The 20,230-nt window shown below is 44.7% G+C and overlaps 1 protein-coding gene and 1 non-coding gene across 2 annotated transcripts in view; one reads left to right on the top strand and one right to left on the bottom strand.

Moving 5' to 3' along the window:
* The window catches only part of Galnt17 (polypeptide N-acetylgalactosaminyltransferase 17), a gene marked incomplete in the record, with an annotated part of 518,181 nt that overhangs the window by 367,940 nt on the left and 130,011 nt on the right, over positions 1-20,230 (top strand).
* On the bottom strand, positions 8,867-9,002 carry LOC115067377. The gene has a single exon (XR_003846792.1). It is a non-coding gene; the product is annotated as a small nucleolar RNA SNORA67 (small nucleolar RNA).

Raw genomic sequence — 20,230 nt, 5'->3', positions numbered from 1 at the left:
GGGGGCCCCCCCCCCCCCCCGCAAGTCCTCTTGGACCATGTGAATCCTGACTTTTGCATGTCGGCCTCAGCCCTCCAAGAAAATCCAATTGGCTTGTGTTGGATGACACAGTGGGCCCTGTGCCAGCAAGCTGCCTCATGTGTAACCTGTATCCCTTTAACACCAGAGACATTGACATCTCCTGATTACCTATTTATTACCTATTTATTACCTGTAGGTTGGAAGAATGATCTAGAATACTACCCTGTATTCCCTCAGAGAAGGAGCTATGTGACTGCAAAGCCCCTTGGAAGGAAAGGGAGGTTTCTCCTCAGGGATAAGCCTAATTGTTTTAATTAGGGGAAGCTGGTGTCCCCCACACCTTGAAGCAGCATTAGGCTGCCGGGCTTCGTTAAGCTTCTGTGACAGGATAATCTCTTTTGTTCTGTGCCTGAGGAGGATATTCTCTGCGTTGTTAGCCAAGTCAATGAAGATAAAACAAAATATTAACCATTTTAAGCTGCACCAGTCCACCCCAAAGAAATGAAGCCACTTCAACTGTCGTGTGTCTGGTCCTGATGAGCTGGAGGGGTGGGAATCTGGGTTTGCTGAGGCTCTAGCCCCCCTCGAGCCTCAGGGAGCCTCACCTCCCTGCTTTCCTGGTGTCTTCGAAGCTGGGTAATCTTTTTAACCAGAGCAGTGCCACACAGCCCTTTGAGGTGACTGACTGAATCCAGGTGCTTTGTGGAAGCTGTTCAGTTGCCTTGAGTGCTAGTTTAGGTGATTATTCCAAGTCTCTGCCTGCAGCAGCCCTGGAAAGCTGAACCCCACCAGTTCTCTGCCTCCCACCCCTGCTGGTAACTACTGCACAGGGCTGAAGTTTCCCTCCTTCCCTCCCCTCCTGAGGAGGCGAATGGCCCTTCCGCATGTCACACCCTGAAGGCACACCCAGGGACACTCTTGCACCTGGAAGTGATACCTGTCATACCAAGGGGCATGGTGTCACACCCAAAAATCACACCTGGGGATACTGACACTCCAAGAAGTCGCAGTGTCACACTCAGAAGTCACACCCAGGGTACAAGGATGCCATCAGCTGGTGCCTTGGACCTAGAGCAGACATTCCCTGCTTGCTATAACCCACTTACCTCATGTTCCCATCCATGTATTTGAAAACTGTCTTGAGAGTCGTGCTTTTCTTTTGGTTTTCTACTATAGAAAGCTCTGGTAACTGCTTCCACATTTGCACATGGTGTTTAGGTGACCTGAATCCACCTTCCCAAGCCATGGCCACTCATATTTGACTCAAAATAAACTCTCCCCCTTGAGGTGAGAACTGTATTTTGACTTTGTGTTGTTTGCTTTAGAACTTCAGAAGTTCCCAGAATGATAACAGACACTTTCCTGTATATGCACACACACTTCTGGGAGCGTGTATGTATATACATGTATCTCATGTGCCTCTGCGTGTATGTATATACATGTATCTCTGCGTATATCTGTATGTACATTTCTGGGTCCCTGTGTGTACACACAACCCCTCCCCAGCTTTGCCTTCCAGCTCTCCTGAGCACTGTAGCCCACCCTCCCTCCCTCTGCTAATCCCAGCATTCAGTCCTGCATTGGTGGCATTTCTGTCTTTTATGGTCCTTAATCCGCATTCAGATGTTTACCAAATAGGTGTAATTATGTTGTTTGTAGCTGAGGGAGTTCAGGGTCTTCAACTTACCCAAAGTCACACAGCTCATGAGGTGGGACAAGAACTGTGGTGTAGGTTAAGAACCTGGATCCTGTCTGAGATTTTCCCCCTAGGGACCCTGAGCCTGAGATTTGGAGCAAATGATCTGTTCAAGAGAGTTAACAACTGAAAGGTGTCTGTGGGGAGAAAAATGAGGCAATGGCGGCTTCAGGAGGGGGTCAGGGCCACCCCTGGGCAGATGGTCCTGGGTTGCATAAGAAAGCAGGCTGAATACAGGTCAGAGGAACAAGCCAGTAAGCAGTGTTCCTCCATGGTGTGAGCTTCAGTTCCTGCCTCCAAATTCATGCCCTGACTTCCCTCATTGATACACTGTGAAGTGACCTGGGAGATATAAGAGGAAATAAATTCTTTCCTCCCTAAATTGGTTTTGGTCCATGTCCTTGGCTTCCTTTGATGAAGGATTGTACTGTAAGCGGAAATAAACCCTTTCTCCTCAAGTTTTTCATAGCAATATAAAGCGGACTAGGACACCCAGGATGGTCTCCTAATCCACTTGCCTTCCTCCCAAGTGCTGGGATTACAGATGTGCATCACCATGCCTTGCTAGGTCCTTCTTCTCTATCCTGCCCTCTCACCACAGGCTTCTCCTAAGCATCTTTCAATTATTTCCCATTGTTTCCTCTAGGATTCAGGAAGGCAGTGGTGAACAGTCTCCCTTAACAGTGCCAAGTTATTTTGTGGAAGGATAATGCTGACTTGGAGTGCATGCTTGAGGGTGCCTCTCAGAGCTGAGACCTCACAGTGGGTCCTGGGACTACTCCAAACCATGGGATTAAATGTGAAGACCTGAAATGGGAGCTGGCTTGGAGTCAGCAAGGGTCAGCTAGGGAGTTCGGAGCCTAAATTGTAGGAAAGAGGACAGGGGAGCAGGATAAAGTGGGCTGGGGGAGGCGGGTGGTGACCAGATCCTACCCATAGGCTCTGGGGCCTGGGTAAGAAGTTTGGGTTTTGCCAGACATTATAGAGCATGCCTATAAGCCTAGCACTCAGGAAACAGACTGACCAGAAGTTCACGATCATCTTCAACTATATAGTGAGTTAGAGGCTAGCCTGGGCTACATGAGACCCTGCCACATCAAAATAAAACAAGAAATTAGGATATTAAAAATCAAGACCCGCCCCCTCATGCCCACAGGCCATCTGATCTGGGAAAATCCCTCAATTGAGAGTCCCTTCTCAGGTTGACTCCAGGCTGTGTCAACTTGACAATTAAAGCTAATGAGGACAGGGTCCATCTCCCTAACATTGCTGAGGCCATCCTTCCTTGCCCAGCTGGGTCATAATATGTGATGATGACAGTAGCTTACTCAGGGTAGCAGTTTCTGTACCTGTATGGCCAGACCTGGATTTCCAGCACCTTCCATTAGTCACTAGTCTGAATACAGTCACAAAAGGGCTGCAGGTTCCCTACTCTCTCACCCTCTAGAGAGATACTTATGCCAGAAAGAGAGAGAGAGAGAGAGAGAGAGAGAGAGAGAGAGAGAGAAAGAGAGAGAGAGAGAACAGAGAGGGGAGGGAGGGAGGGAGGGACAGTCTCTTTGTAGTCCCTTTGGAGACTGGTGTAAGGGTTAGAGAAGGCTGGGAGCTTGAGAATCTTCTGCTGTGCTGGCTGGTACATGACTGTGTTGACTATCCCCATTATTCTCTGTACCTAGGCTCAAGCCTGACAGCCTGGTTCTTACTGTCTTCTGACTGACATCTGAGTCAGCTTGGCTCCCTGCCTGTGTAGGGTTGGGGAGAGGAGAGAGAGGCAGTCACAGAGGGGGAGAAGCCAGTCTAGTGGCCAGGTCTGCTGTCAGGGGGAATATTTCACCCCGATCAAATGGGCCAAGACTCCTTTAGCGACAGCCTAGCCTCTTCTTTCCAAGCGCTGCCATTTCCCTGAAACGGCAAATGGGAACCGAAACACTACATTAAATCGCATTTCTATGCAATTAAAACACATTAAAATGGCAATTAAGTTTCACAAACAGCCTTCTCTATGTTCTGGGTTGATTAAGCTGTTTGGGTTGTTTTCCAAGCGTGCTTGTTGTAACTAAAGGCAGAGCTGTCTTTTTTTAATGGATGGAGCTGTTCCACAGAGACAAGGGACACTGAGTTCCAAATCTTTTTCTTTCTCTCTTGGAAATGATGCTTCGTTTCTATCTTTAACGCTTTATTATGGTCTGGCAAGTCTTCCCCTGCCACCCAGCATCAATAGGGACAGAACTCACCTCCTTGTGTTTTCCCCAAGTGAGCAGAGACACACTTGAGGCTGGGGTCCCTTCTGTAGCAAGGTGTTGAGCCTGGTACATGTTGACTCAGGGGTCCTGACGAGAAGGAATGAGGGTGTTCCAGTTCCACTGCTGTCATAAAAACCCTGATTAAAAAAGAAAAAAGAGACTTAGGTGAGAAAGGGTTAATTTCAGCTTACAGTTCCTGGTTACAGTCGCTCATTGAAGGGAAGTCAGGGCAGGAGCTTGAAGCGGCTGTCATGTCACACAGAGTCAGGAGCAGAGAGAAGTGAGTGCATGCATGCTGCCTGCTTGCTAGACTGCTCCTCTCTTACACAGCCCAGGACCACATGACTAGGGAATGGTGCCACCCACAGTGGGCTGGATCTTCTCATTTCCATTAGCAATCAAGACAATCCCCACAGACATGCCCACAGGCCAGCCCAGTCTCCTCCCAGGTGATTCTGGGTTGTGTCAAGTTGACAGTTACACTAATCAGCATAGCTTTCTCATCACTAGGGGATGATAGTTCCTGATGGCCCCATGACAGATGGTACTTGACCCCTTCTGGGAGTTACAAGATGGCCAGAAAGGCCAAGGCTGGGAGGAGGATGGGGACCACTATTTTCCTCGCATGGCATGGTTGACAAACTCTTGAACTCACACCATCTGGGATGGCCCACAGGAGACATACACAAGATTGAGCTCTTTAAGGTTTTGTCATGGGAGAGGGGCTCATGAGGCCCCACCCCTCCTTGAGGCTGTATAGACAGTTAACAGTTGCTGATGGAGGAGGAACACTTGAGACAGCAGTTGTTGTCTATAGACATCTATAGACAGCAGGGAGGCCCCGCCCCTCCCTCAGGCTCTGTGGACAACTAATGGTTGCTGGGGAGAGACAGACATTCTTCAGTGGTGTGGATGCCCTAAACTGCCCTCCTCTCATCAGTAACTCCTCACCCACCCTCCTCTAACAGCCCCAGGCACATTCATGGCTACACCCAGCATTCTTGGGTGGGATCTTCCCTGTGTTTCTGTCCTTGGTGCCCTATCTGAGGTGAATAGACTCTGGTTCATGTCTCCCAGCAGAGTGTGGGAAGAGAAGGAAGTCAGAGCAGGTTACTGGTCTTCCTTGCCAGGACCAGGCAATGGCAATCTATAAGAAAGGAACTCTCAAGAGCCCCAGCCAGTGATGATGACAGGATCCTCGAGTTTATAAAAATAGAGTGCATTCTGAGACTTTTCATAATCGCCTCTCCAGTGTCTTCTTTCTCATTTCCTACTGATTCTAATTTTCCCTTTCCCTTGATTTCTGGAGGAGACAATTATCGGATCTCCTCATCAGTGTTATTCTTAGGAGTCCTCTCTGGGAGCCAAGTTCTAATCCAGAAATTGCTTCCCCAGGGAACCCACTAACAGAGGTCTCAACCTGCTGTAACAGAAATACTGTGCTTCCTTAGTCCTGTGTGAATGTTATGCATTCACCAAGATACCATTAATCACCCCAGAGACACAGCCAGGCAGGTGTTACTAAAATCAATATAACTTGAGATTGTGATTTCCAGAACATTCTTCATAGTATGAGTCACTAGGAAGCTTTAGAAGAACAGTATAGATTTTCTATTTTAAATCAGCTTTCTCTAAATGTACTTGGATAAATTCTTACCTCTCTTTGTGGGACACAAAAGATGGATGTCTGGAACACTATATATTTGCTTTAAATGTATTTAGTTATTATTTGTGTGTGTGTGTGTGTGTGTGTGTGTGTGAGTGAATGCCACATCTGTGCAGGTGCCCACCGAGGTCAGCAGAGAGTATTGGATCCCCTAGATCTGGAGTTATACAATGGTTGTGAATTGCTTTAAGTGGGTGCTGGGAATTGAACTCTGGTCCTCTGGAAGAGTAGTAAGTACTCTTAACTGCTGAGTCATCCCTCCAGTCCAAATATTTAGCATATGTCCATTTTATAAAACGGGGTTTCGTTTTGAACCTTCCATTACCCTCTTCCCTCCCATCTACCCTCCCCTTGGTCCTATTGTTTCTCTTCTACATTCAGGTCATGTACTTTTAAAATATCTATTCTGTATATGAGAGAAAACACGTGCTGTTTGTCTGAGTCTTTGTTGATTAACACGATCTCAAGTTCCATCCATTTTCCTGCAAATGACATCATTCTGTTCTTCTTTATGGCTGGATAAAACCCCACTGTGTGTATGTACCACACTTCCTTTACCAGTTTATCTGCCGATGGGCACGTAGGCTGGTTCTACTTCTTGGTTCTTACAGTACCACAGTGGCCATGGATGTACAGGAGTCTCTGTGGTACGTTGACCTAGAGTCCTTTAGGTCGGTATATACCAGGCAGTAGAATGGCTGCATTGTATGGTATCCACTGATTTTATCTCTTAGCTTTAGTCTGTCATGGTAGGGAAGGCGGGGCAGCAGGATCTTGCAGCAGCTGGTTGATTGCATCCACAACCAGGAAACAGAGAGGGATGGATGTATGGTTCCCAGTACCTCGGTTTTAGTTTTCTGAGGAACCTTCACGCCGACTTCCATAGCAGCTTCAGTCATTTACATTCCTTCTTCCCCCGTGCATCCTTACCAGCATTTGTTTGAACATGTTTTTAAAGATCATTTGCAGATGAGATTAAAAACCTTTGTCTAGGAGGGAGCTGGAAAATGCTCTGGGTATCAGTACATAGCCCCTTGCCTATTGCTCTCTGTCTCTTGCTTGGATTATGTTAGTGGTTCCTCAGTGAGCTTTGGTCAGGTCATGCCTCTGTTCTCATGCTTACTTTGCCTGATGTGGTGTTTGGGATGAGAAGAAAAAAAGAGCCTTTTGGGAAGTCAAGGAATCTTCAAAGCTGTAGCTGAGATGCTCCAAGTAGTGTTTCTTTTTTGTTTGCTTTTGTGTGCATGTGTGTTCACACTCCTGTTGTGCAAGTGCATGTGTGTGTGCATGTATGTGGAGGCCAGAGTTTGACCTCAAGTGTCTTCCTCTATTGTTCTGCACCTTATTTTTTGAGACATCGTCCCTCACAGAATGTGGAGCTCACCAATTAGGCTAGGCTGATTGGGCAGTGAGCCCTAGGGATCCTCCCACCTCACATACTTTTTTTTTTTAAATGTGTATTACTATATTGCCTGCATGTGTGTAAGTACACTCGTGGCTTGTAATGCCCACGGAGGTCCAGATCCCCTGGAACTGGAGTTATGGATAGTTGTTAGCTGTCATTGTGGGTGCAAGGTCCTCTGCAAGAGCAGCCAGTGTTCTTAACCACTAACCCATCTCTCCAGCCCCAATACATACCTTTTAAAAAAAAAATTTCTGGGGCTCAAACTTAGGTCCTCATGCTTACATAGTAAGCACTTTATCCACTGAGCCATCTCACCAGCCCCTCATCAAAGCATATTCCTATTTTCTAAATTAAAATGTTAAATTCAGGTGGCTTTTGGGCCGGAAAGATCTGATGGGATCTAGCATGATACAGTTTGGGCTGTGAAGTATGAGAAGTGGCAGAGCATGATCTAGAACTGAAGAAAGCACAGGATAACGGGGGGCGGGAGAGAGAGAGAGAGAGAGAGAGAGAGAGAGAGAGAGAGAGAGAATGGGGAGAGTCATTGATGCCCTGTGGCCCTTATGTAAGCAGAAGGCAGCAGCATTCATGTTCGTCCATTTGTTAAGCACTTATTAAGCATTTACTGTGTGTTAGATGCCTGGGAACTCAGCAAGAGATTATCCCAGTCCTCCTGGAGTTTGTAGTCAGTGAAAGAGACAGACATATGGGGAGGTTGTTGATGCTGATGGTGGCTGATTAGTGTGTGTGTGGACTTGGGAGACCTGTCCGAGTGAGACCTGGAGAGACCTCTGGTCCTGTGTGGCCTCTTGTGGGTCACTTCCTGAAGATGCTACTCAGGATCCATATTAAAGGAAACTTATGAGAAGAGGGCTCAGCATGAGCCAGGGGAAGTTAGGAAAGAAGATGGTGTATGGAAAGCTGCCAACAGGTGCTACTAGAATGGACAGGTGCTACTAGTAGGGGAGACAGACTGGGGGTGGGGGTACTGCTTTGCCGTGGAATCCTAGTGGGCTGACCATTGTATTTTCAATGAGTGTGGTCCATGGAAAAATAGAGATAGGATGCTTGAGCCAGATACTTCACCGCAGGATGGGGACCAGGGATGTAGAGACTCAGCAAAACAGTCTGGGAGGAAGGGAGACTAACAGAGACTAGGGAAAACCAGGATGTAGCTCAGGCTGAGTTTTCCTGGATGGTGAATAACACTGGCTCCTCTCTGGTTCATCACAAAACCCTCAATAAATTCTACCAAGGACCAAACTTGAATCTTGGCACTCAGAGTGCAGAAATGTTCTCCGTGGGTAGCAAAAGCTTCCCATGGGGTTTGGTGAGGACCATGGAGAGTCACTGAAGAGTCTGTACATGTGTGTGGCATCTGTGCATGCCTGGCAACAAGGGGCAGAGGTTCCAGATTTGTTCCAAACATCACTTTGTAGCACTTAGTCTATGATTGTAGATTCTTAGACGATGCCAGTTCTGTCTTTGTAAAGTTTCTGGGGCTGCTGTGTATGCATGTGCTGGCAAATTAGGTAAAGGCTAGGTTTTTACTATCCCTACTGCTGGGACCAATACCCAACAAGAAACGACTCAAGAGAGGAAGTGTTTATGAATCAAAATAATTTATGTGTGTATATGTGTGTGCACACTTGAGTATGTGTGTGCCATGGCACATGTGTGGAAGTCAGAGGATAACTTTTTGAAAGTCAAATTCTTGATTGGTTTTGTATCCAAAAAGTTGATATGTATTTTCCTGTTTCTCTTTATTTTCTTTTGTTTTCTCATATTAGTCTTTATTTTTATCCTGCTCCATTTTTTTTTTCCTTTTTAAAACTGTATGCAGGCAGGCAAAGTGGGACAAAGGAAATGGGCATCCCTTGCCCCCCAAAGACCTTAGGCGTGCCAAGTTTTCTTCCAAGTTGCTATTTCTGTTCCATTTTTTCTGTGTGTGGGAGGCACACACGCATGCATGCATGTGGAGATTGATGTCAGGAACTATCCTCTATCACGCTCACACTTTACTCATTGAGGAGGGGTTTCCCGGTCAAGCTCAGAACTCACCAATATGACTGGTCTTGCTAGCCTGCTTCTTCTAGGGATTTCTTGTCTCTGCCTTCCACTGCTGGCATTATAACCCACCCAGTATTTTACATGGATTTCTGGGATCTGAACCCCAGTCGTCACATCTGTATGGCAAGCACTTAACTACTGAGCTGTCTCTCCAGCCCCAATCTTTCACACTAGCATATGTTGTACATTGAGATTCTGCCCTCGATGCCCCTCACCCCAGTTCCTCATCCCCTTCCCTATAGTTCCCTTTGTTCCCCTGAGTGGTTCTAGTTGTTTCACATCATGTATACATAGTGACTTTATCTATCTAATGAAATCGAAGAACCACAACTGACTTACCCAAAGGACTCCAAGTGAACATCGCAGAGACACTTGCACACCCACATTACTGCAGCACTATTCACAAGTGGCTATAGATCCAACCCATGTGTCCAATGACAGAAGAACAAATAAAGAAAATACGGTGTAAACACATACTCAATGCCTACAGCTACCTGTAACTCCAGCTCTGGGGATCTGATGCCCTCTTATGCCCTCCATAGGCACTGTAGTCACATGCAAATGCACACAGAGACACACACACATAGAACAGAACTTAAAGTTATTTTTTAATCTTTAAAGAAGAATGAAGGGGCTGGAGAGATGGCTCAGTGATTAAGAACACTTATTGTTCTCACAGAGGCCCCAGGTTCAGTTCCCAGCACCCATGTCAGGTGGCTCACAACCTCCTGTAACTCCAGCTCCAGGGGATTCGACACCCTTTTCTGGCCTCCTCAGGTGCCAAGAAATGTGGCATATACTCATACAGACACACACATAAACCAAAGTTTAAAAAAATAGTTTAAAAATAAGAATGAAGTTATGTTGTTTGCGGGAAAGTGGACGCAGCTGGAGAGAACCTTATTAGGTAAATTAAGCCAATCCCAAAAGGAACGATCCCAGACTTGTGCTTGCCACCCCTTCTCCATGGTAACCCTGGGAAGTACTTTGCCCACATAGCAGCCTTCCTGTCTCCCCTGCATGAGGACTGCAGAGACATCAGATCACTATGACTGAATCCAACTCTAAGCCAGTTGCCCAATAAATTGCTTGGCTCTATTTGTTCTCTCTAGAACCTCTCCTGCCAGGCTCTGAGCCCAGCACATACTCCACACTAGCTTGCTCTGATGATGACTTTTTGCTGGCACACTGGATGGCATGCTGGATGCTGTCCACCACTCTACAAAAGGACAGAGATTCCTGGCTGCTGTCTCTGTGTTGAAGACACTTCTGAAACAGTGACAGATGGTCTTTGTTAAGAGTGTGACTGTGGGGGTTGGAGAGTTGGCTCAGGATTAAGAGCACTTGCTACTTGAGCAGAGAACCTGAGCTGTATTCCTAGCACCCACATTAGGCAGCTAACAACTGCCTGTAATACAGCTCTAGAAGATCCAGTGCCCTCTTCTGGCCTCCATGATAGCTACTCACATGCATAGACACACATACATACAAATAATAAATCTTAAAAAAATATTATGTTTACTATGATAAAGCCTTAACTTGAGCAACAAGCTTCCAAGGGTCACAGGCAAAAAAAAGTGACTTACCTTCATCCTAGAGACAACATCAAAACATTTTATTGGAAGAACAGTTTCTTATTTGGGTTTTAAATAAGAACCCTTGGAGCTGAAAAGATGGTTTTCAGCATTTAAGAATAAGCACTGCTCTTTCAGAGGATCTGAGTTCAGTTCCCAGCACCTGCATGGCAGCACATAACCACCTATAACTCCAGATCCAAGGGAGGTAATCCTTCTTCTAGCCTCCATGAGAACTGTGTGTGTACACATACAGAGAGAGAGAGAGACATAAATGAAATTTTAAAATCTTTAGAAAAAAAAAATACTGACTGTGGAAGGGGGACTCTGATCCTAACAGAAATTGCTTTCTTCACCTGAAGTCGAGATTGTAGATGGAATCAGAGAACACTACATCAGAAGGGTCCCTGAAAGGCTTCTTGTCCAAATGTTTCATTTCACAAACAAAGCACAGTGAGGCTGACAAACTTGCCAACGTCTCTTATCTAATTAGTGAGAACACAGAGAATGCACTCAACACTCAGTACAGTATTCTTTGAACAGAACCACTGAGTCTTATTTTTTCCCTCCTCTTAGAAAGAAAAAGAATATATCAAAACCCCACATAGTTGGCGTGTTCCTTGACACACAATCAGCTCCGAGCCGTCAATAGTTCTCAACCCCCCTGAACATCTGTGTATTGCTGACCATTTTCCCACTCTACCTCTGAGCTCAGCTCCAGCCCTTGTTTTTATTTCTTTCGGGTGTGTGTGTGTGTGTGTGTGTGTGTGTGTGTGTAAGCCAGAGGATAACCTTGGGTATCATTTCTCACATATTATCTACCTTATTTTTTAATTGAATTTTGCAATTTTCATACAATATAGTTTGATGACATTTAGATCTGCTCCCTTCTCCCTACCTCCCCCCACTGCCTCCAGTCCAATTTAATAATTATATATATGTATATATATATACATATATATGTGGCATATAGAGTATGATGTGTGTCCCTCCCCAATGTCCTTCAGTATAGATCCATTCACTGGGCCCACCAAGAGTCTCAACCCTGTAAGACACTGTCTTTCCTCCTCCCAGCAATCACCAATTGCCAAAAGTTCCTTAGGTTCGGTTGGGATTTCTTACCTACGTCCCCATGTCTATGCTGGGATTTTTGTCTGACTTGACCATACATGGGACTTGTGCATGCTGTCACCATTGCTGTGAGTTCATATAAGTAAATGACCAACTCTCTGGAAACTTGTTTTCTGGTGGTCATCCACCCTACCCCTCCAGTTCTTACAGTCTTTCTTCCTCCTCTTCCACAGTGATCCCTGAGCCTTGGGAGGCAGAGGTTTAAAATAGCTTTCCTATTCACAGATAAGTACTCTGATCTGTGGCCTCTTGTTCTCTGCACATTGGCTAATTGTGGGATTCTGTGTTAATCACCATCTGCTGCATAGGGAAACTTCTCTGGTGATACTTAAGAAGTATATTCATCCTAAGTGTAGAGGCTGCATTGAAGATGTGTCATTTAGGGTTAAGCATCTCACAGACACTGTTCTCTGTGTTTGACCAGTTCTGTAATTCTGCAATTGTGTCCATCTGTTTCAAAAAGATGCTTCTTTGATGAGCGGTGAAAGGAACACTTATCTGTAAATATGAGGGTGCATATTTAGAATAAAGTAAGAAATGATGTTGGTCTCGGGATGTTCAAAAGTATGCTTTTTCTCTAGGATCCATGACTTCTTCAGCCATGTGTATTTGGCTATATTTACAATACCATACATGAGTTCCCTCCCATTGAGTGGGCCTTAATTCCAAGTGGCAGTTTTTTCTTGGGGGTAATCAACTATCTAGCTGGAAATAAGGCCCACCTTATTTTTTTTCAAGATTCATTTTCTTTTAATTTGTGTATATGTGTGTATTTCTGTGTGTAGGTATGTGCATGTGTTTGCAGATGTCCATGGAAGACAAAAGAAGATGCAGGACCCATTGGAGTTACTGGCAGTTGTGAACTGTCTGATGTTGATGCTGGGAACTGAACTGGGGTTCTCTGCAAGAGCAGTACATGCTCTAACCACTAAGCAATCTCTCTAGCCTTCTACCTTGTTTTTTGAGACAGGATCTCTCACTGTCTAGGAACTCACCAGGTTGACTGGCCACAATGCCCTGGGTGGCTTCTGTTCCTGCCTCCTTAATGCTGAGATTGCAAATATGTGACAACATACCACCTTCTTTTACATGAGTTCTGTGGCTAGAGCTCAGATCCTCATGCTTCAGTGACAAGCACTTTGCTTACTGAACTTTCTCTCCAGCCCCAGCCCTTGATTTTTTGAGACAGGTTCTCAGGATGTAGCCCCAGCATGGCCTCAAACTCAGGATCACTCAACTTCCATCTCCTGAGTACTGGGACTTCAGGAATGTACCACCATGCATCATCACCTGGGTCATTTCTTCATTCATTTAAGGATGTTTGGGTCACTGAGGATCAATCATTGAACCAGGGATTCTCTAAGCTCACTCTCTAGACCATTGGTAAGAGCATCCAGGGGAAGAAACAGGATAAATGCAAATTCTAAACCCCACACTAAGAAATCTTTGTTTTATCAAGTCATCCTCCTTTAAGAACCACTGAGAGGAGATTTCACCAGTAGGCAGGACTCTGCAAAACCCTCCCTGGAGTCATGAAATGTGCTAGGCTACAACTGGCTAAGTAGCTTGCCCTAGTGTACCAGGTACCTTCTCTCAAATATTTGGTCGTTACCCTCAGAGAAAGATGTTCAAGAATGTGAGCTTGATGCATTTCTGAGAGGATAACATTTCTGAGAGGAGTTTGTGTGCATCTGATTTACATGGAGGGGACAAAGAAGCCCTGGACTTCATCTTCCTAAAGCTAATACTGTCTGTCTTAGCTTCTTGTTTGCTTTTATCCATTTTTAAACCTTTCGGTGTCATTTTGATTTGTGCCTGTATTAGTTACGTTTTCTTGTTGCTGTAACAAAATGCCTGAAAAAGGCAATCTAAAGAAGGATTTGTGATTTATTGTGGCCTTAGGAGCATGAAGCAGCTGGTCACATCTCATCCACAGTCAGGAAGCAGAGAGAGATGGATGCTGGTACTCACCTCATTTTCTTGTTTTTATTTAGTTCAGGACCCCAGTCCATAGAATGGTGTGCCCACATTCAGGGTGTGTCTTCCGTCCTCAGTTAACCCAATCTGGAAACTACCTCATAGACAAGACTACCTCAGAGGTGTGTCTTCATGGTAAGTCTAGATCCTGTGAAGTTAATAGTCAGTATCAACCACCACAGTGCATGCTGGCTGTAGGAAATAACAGATTTTTTCTTTAAAACTCAGGATTGGTCTGGAGAGATGGCTCAGTGGTTAAGAGCACTGACTGCTCTTGCAGAGGACCCAGGTTCGATTCCTAGCACCTGCATGGTGACTACAAACCATCCTTAACTCCAGTTCCAGAAGAATATGAAGCCTTCTTCTGACCTCCGTGGCATTGCACAACATAGGTGCACTCACTGTTTATTACATGCAGGCAATACACTCATACACTTAAAATAAAACAATAAATAAAATATTAAAAAAACACTCAGGATTGAAGTCTTTACATTGTAGGAGTCCAAACCATACATGTAAAACTCAGGATTGGAGACTTTACATTCTAAGAGTCAAAACCATACATGTTTATTGATGAAACTAATACCATTTGCTGACATCACCTTCTGCTTTGTGTTTCTTTCTTTCTTTAAAGATTTGTGTGTGTGTGTGTGTGTGTGTGTGTGTGTGTATGCACATGTAAGAGTTCAGTGCTCATGGAGACTATAAGTGTGTGACAAATCTTCTGGAGCTGAAGTTAAAGGTAGTTGTCAGCTGCCATGTGGGTGCTGAGAACTGAACCTGGGTCCTATGCAAGAGCAGCCAGAACTCTTAACCACTGAGCCATCTCTCCAGACCACGTGCTTTTTTCTTGTGCACTCCTTGACTTATGTTTTCTGTTCTTTCCTCCAACATACATTTTCTCTATCTCCTCTGGAGCTTTGGAAAATATTCATCTTTAAAAAAATTATTTATTTTGAGAAAGGGCCTCATGTAGCTCAGGCTGTACTTACAACCACTCTACAGCTGAGGATGACCTTGAGCTTCTGATCCTCCTGCTTCTGCTTCCTGATTTCTGGGATGACAGGTGTGCACTGTCATTCCTGGTTTACACAGGGCTTCCTGCATGCTAGGCAGGTACTCCACCAACTGATCTACATTCCAGCTCCTTTTTGTTTTCTCTGGCCAGGTATCACTATGCAGCCCAGGCTGGCCTCAAACTCATGTGCCTCCTGCCTCAGTCTCCCAGGCACCTCTTACTTTCAGCCTTCTCTCCTTTATTTATATTTGCAAAGCCCTGTCTGTCACTTTAGTGTTTTCAGTGTGAAGAAGAACTCTCTATTGCTTATATCCTCACTAAATAAAAGGAGATATTCAAGTGCTGCCAGTTTTCCCTACTGCTTTCTCTCTCCCTTCCTTCCCTGCTTGCTATTAACAAAAGCTAAGGCTGGAGGCTTACATTATTATCTGTCAGTGATTAAGTTTTTATGCTTTGCGGTAATGGCATTGACTTCCGTGACTGTGCTGATAACGATTATTATATTGTTAGATGTTTTTAGTTCCAGACACAAGTTCTTTTAGTCCAAAATATTTTTCACTTATGTATCTTCATTCTGTGTGTGTGTGTCTGCCTGTCTGTGTATCTCTGTGTATGTGGGTGGGTGTAGAAGCCAAAGGACAACTTTGGCTGTTGTTCCTCAGGTACCATCCACCTTGTTTGTTGAGACAGGGTCTCTCACTGGCCTGGAGCTCACCAAGTAGGCTAGTCTGGCTAGACATAGAGTCCCAGGGATCCACCTTTCTCCACCTGCCTAGCACTAGGATTATAAGCATAACACCATGCCCAACATTTTACGTGGGTTCTGGGGATTCAACTCAGGTCCTCGTGCTTGCATGGCAAGCATGTTATTGATTGTGACCATTAATTTTAAATGTCAACCTCTGCAACATAAAATCACCTGGGTAGAAAGCCTCAACTGAGGGATTGTCTAGTTTTAGCCTGTGTATATGTCTGGGAGATTGTCTTTATTGTTAATTGACATGGGAAGACCCAGCCCACTGTGGGCATCACTATTCCCTAGGCACAGGGTCCTGAATCATATAAGAGAAGGGAAAGCCAGATAGAGACAAGAAGCAAGTAAGGGTGTGTTTCTTCCCTACTCTTAACTGGGATGGGATGCTTTGAGCTCCTGCCTTGACTTCTGCTCAGTGATGGACTGAAACCTGGAACTGTAAGCCAAACGTAGCTCTTACTTTGAGCTGTTTTGAGTAAGGATGTTCTATCACAGCAACAGAGAAGAAGCTGGGACACTGACCGAGCTAGCTCCTACCCTTTCTGTCTCCATCCTGAGTCTTTTTTTCCAAGAATGTTAGACACTTTTCCCAGAAGAGGATTTTCTAGTCTGCAGCTTATTCACAAGAATAGAAACAGGACAAGGCTTATTTCAATTACCATTTTCTCACTCAAAAACTGACTTCATTTCAAAATCTGTAGCCAATTCCTCCCAGAGAGGTAGAGCCCAGTCTTTGCACCAGGAAAGATAGCTCAGGTTGAAGATGCCAAGCACAGCATTTTCTCTTTTATCCTTACCAGATCCAGACACCCTCCTGCTTCGTGGTTTCCCTACCACAATAACATAAGATTAAAGCCTCCCTGCCTGGGCCAGTGAGAAGGCTCACCAGATAAAGGAGCTTCCTGCCAAGTCTGATGACCTGAGTTCAATTCCCAGAACCCCCATAGTGGAAGGAGAAAACCTATTCCCACAGATTGTCCTCTGATCTTTGCATTTGTGTTGTGGCACAGAGAGAGAGAGAGAGAGAGAGAGAGAGAGAGAGAGAGAGAGGAGAGACTATATATATATATATATATATATATAAATTTACAGAAGAGAAGCATCAGAGAAAATTCATCATGAAGTGCCCCCTTTTAAATGAGAAGTGCAGCTGCACACCCTGGATATTGTGGCATTAGCCCTCTGTGGATGCCATCCAGTTTCCCAGTATCTAAGGGAGCCAGCCTTCAGCCCTGGGATTTCAAAGCCACAGTGGACACAGACATCCATTTTCCCTCCTGTCTGGTCTGATTCCCTTCCAGTTCTCCACAGGCCGACAGTGAAAGCTTACTTTATTCTTGACTCTCCTGACTTGTGTCAACTTTTAGCTGTCTTTTCTGGCTGTCATTTGTTAATAAATATTTGCCATCTTAGCCCATCTTAAAAAGAAGCAAAAAAACTCACAGTGTCTACAGTAAAAAGCAAGATGGGAAATTTGGCTTCTCTTAAAAGTTCTTGACTTTATCTTCAAACACACACGTGTGTGCACTCACACAGCACACATACACAAGCATACATAAGCACACATATTCATAGAACATTTGCAAATACCACGCACACTCATATACATACCTCACACACAGCACAGTGTCACACGCACAGACTTTTTAAAAAGATTTATTTGTACTTATTTATGTGCATGCATGTGCGTCTGTGTATGTGTGTATGCACACCTGTGTGAAGTAAACTGCAGAGGCCAGAAGAGGGTGTCAGATCCCCTGGAGCTGGAGTTACAGATAGTTGTGAGCCCCTTCCCCTCATGTGGGTTCTGGGAACCAAACTAAGGTCTTCTGCAAGAGCAGTAAGTACTCCTAACCACTGAGAAATCTCTTTAGTCCCTTTTTAAAGACAGGGTCTTATACTGAATCTGGAGCTTACCAATTCAAGTGACTGGTTGGACACTGAGCCCAGCAAAGTACTCAAGAAGCATGTCAGGGCAGCCAAGGTGAATAGCTGGATTCAATAAATACTAGGTAGCTCCATGTATGACTCCAGGATGTTAGAAGGTGCTCTAGTTTCATTCTGTTGCTGTGACAAAAACTGTGACCAAAAGCAACTTAGGGGAGCAGAGGGTTTATCTGGCTTATACTTCCAGGTCACAGTCCATCACTGAGGGGCAGAAACTCAAGCAGGTACTTGAAGTAGGAACCATGGAGGATGCTGCTTGCTTGCTCACTCAGAGGTTTATGCTCAGCTAGCTTTCTTATAGACCCCAGGACCACCTGCCTAGGAAATGTGCCACCCATTCCCTTCTGCATCAATAAACAATTAATACACCACCCCAACCCCCCACAGACCAACCTGATAACAATTACTCAACTGATACTTTTTTAGCTGATTCTAGGCTGCATCAGGTTGACAGTTAAAGGTAACTAGGACAGAACGGATGTTGGAAGTTTTAGCAAAGTTAATTATGGAGTGTTGGCCCTTACACACAGCAAAGGAGGATCATTTGGCTGGATGGGTAAGTGAATTTATAATTTGCAGAAAAAATCGAGGAAACAAAAGTAAAGGCATGGGCATGTATGATGTCAGGTTAAATGGGAAATAAAATGTAGGCTCACATATAAAATGGAGACATATAAAGCTTCAGTGATTGAGATGGCCCACCTAGCAGTCAGGGCAAGGAGAGAGAGATGGAATACCTAGCTCTCATTTAGAGACTTTCGCCTGCTCTGAACTTAAAGAAGCATTTATTTTCTGGTTCTTGGTCTAAAGGGATTTTTAAATAAATCAAGCGACACCTTCATAAGAGATTATGTGTACTATATGTTTCTCCTCCACAGTAGACTGTTGAATGCCTAATGCTACTGTGTAGCTTGGTAATTAATAACTCGTGAATTGCAGTTCTGCTTGCTTTAGTGTTTGTAAAACTAATTACTCAATCAAGAATTCATTGTTACCAAAGTGTTGTTTAAGTTTGACTCCTGGGGTTCACTACTTAAAGCTTTTGAAGTATAAATACGTATAAAATACAAATATGCTTTTTGTTTTAAAATAAAGATTAATTATGATCATTATTGTAGAATCCTTTCACTGAACAAGGAGCTTTATGATTAGAAAGATAAACAGAAAGATGTAATTAAGTAGTTGATGAGTCTTCTTGTTTGGCCCAACCAGCATTCAGCGACTGGTGGTCCCTTCCACTTGCACGGTCAGCTGCTGCCTGGGGACAGGATTCCCACGAGAAGGTGGCAGGTCCAGAGTCCCTGCTGTCCCTAGGCACAGTTGATGTTGTCCCAATAATCCCAGCTACAGAAGTCTTGTTTAGAGTGAGGGTCATCTCTAGCCCTTTTGGTTTCTAGTATGTTGCTTAATCTTGAGTTAATAGTATTTGTGTCTATGTAACACACACACACACACACACACACACACACACACTCATGCACACGCACATGGAAGACTTTCATAGGACAAATGTTGGAAGATACATATTCTGGTCTATATCTCAGGTTTTTTTGAACTACATTGGTAGACTGGCAAGAAGGCTCAGAGGTTAAGAACACTGGCTGCTCTTGCAGAGGACCCAGGTTCAGTTCCCAGCACACACATGGCAGCTAAGAACCATCTCTAACTCCAGTTCCAGGGGATCCAGTGCCCTCTTTGGACCTCCATAAGCATTGCATGTCATGGGTGCACTTACATACATGCAAGCAATACACTCATAGCTTGGTATAAAATAATAAAATATTTTAAAAATTACATTAATTAATTAATTTCTGGGTGAGGGAACATGCCATGATGTGTGTGTGGAAATCAGAGGACAGCCTGAGGGACTGGTTCTTTTTTCCGTCATGTTGTCTCTGTGGTTCAAACCCAGGTTGTCAGGCTCATCAGCCATCTCACCACACCTATATATGTTTCTGATTTTTGTGTATGTATGTGTATATGTCTTCGTGTGTGTATATACATGTGTGTCATGTATGTGTTGATGTACATTTGTATATATTTGCACCTGTATATGGAGGCCAGAGGCCAACGTTGTGTCTTCCTTCCCCATTCTCTATCTTATTTTCTAGGACAAGGTCTCATTGAACCTAGAGCTCACAGTTCAGCTGGACTGGCTGACCATGAGTTCCAGGCATGGGTCTGTCTCTTTTCCCTTAACTTTGTTACAGGCATGTGCTGCCTTGCCCACTTTTAATGGTTCTGGGGATCAGAGCACAGGTCCTCAGGTCTGAGCAGCAAGCGTTTTACCCACTGAGTCATCTCCCCAGCCCTCTAAGTTTTTCCTGAAGTGTTCCTGCCAGTGCCCATAGCAGGAGCACTTGAAGGCCTGTTTGTCAACATTGGTTATAAAACTCTAAGCCAGGGTTTTTTGAGGAGCATTGGAATTTTATTTTTAACAAGCTCTCCAGTGGACTCCTAGAGGCACAGTGCTTTGAATCAACACTGTCCAGTTCCATGTCTGCACCATCCACTATCACAGCCCCTCGTATTTACATGAGCACCTGTGATATTAACAGAACAACTAACATGATTCTTTGTTTTGATTTAATTAATTATTATTGTGATATAAGGGCCTTGTGAATGCTAGGCCAATGCTCTACCACTGAACCACACCCCAGCCCCTCACTGGAGGAGTCTAAGCAGGTGCTCTACCACTGAGCCACACCCCAGCCCCTCACTGGGTGAA

Source organism: Nannospalax galili, unplaced genomic scaffold (genome assembly GCF_000622305.1).
Source record: "Nannospalax galili isolate Female #2095 unplaced genomic scaffold, S.galili_v1.0 scaffold444, whole genome shotgun sequence".
Taxonomy (NCBI): Eukaryota; Metazoa; Chordata; class Mammalia; order Rodentia; family Spalacidae; genus Nannospalax; species Nannospalax galili.
Note: the sequence above shows the minus strand (reverse complement) of the source record. Positions and strands in the feature narration are given on the sequence as shown.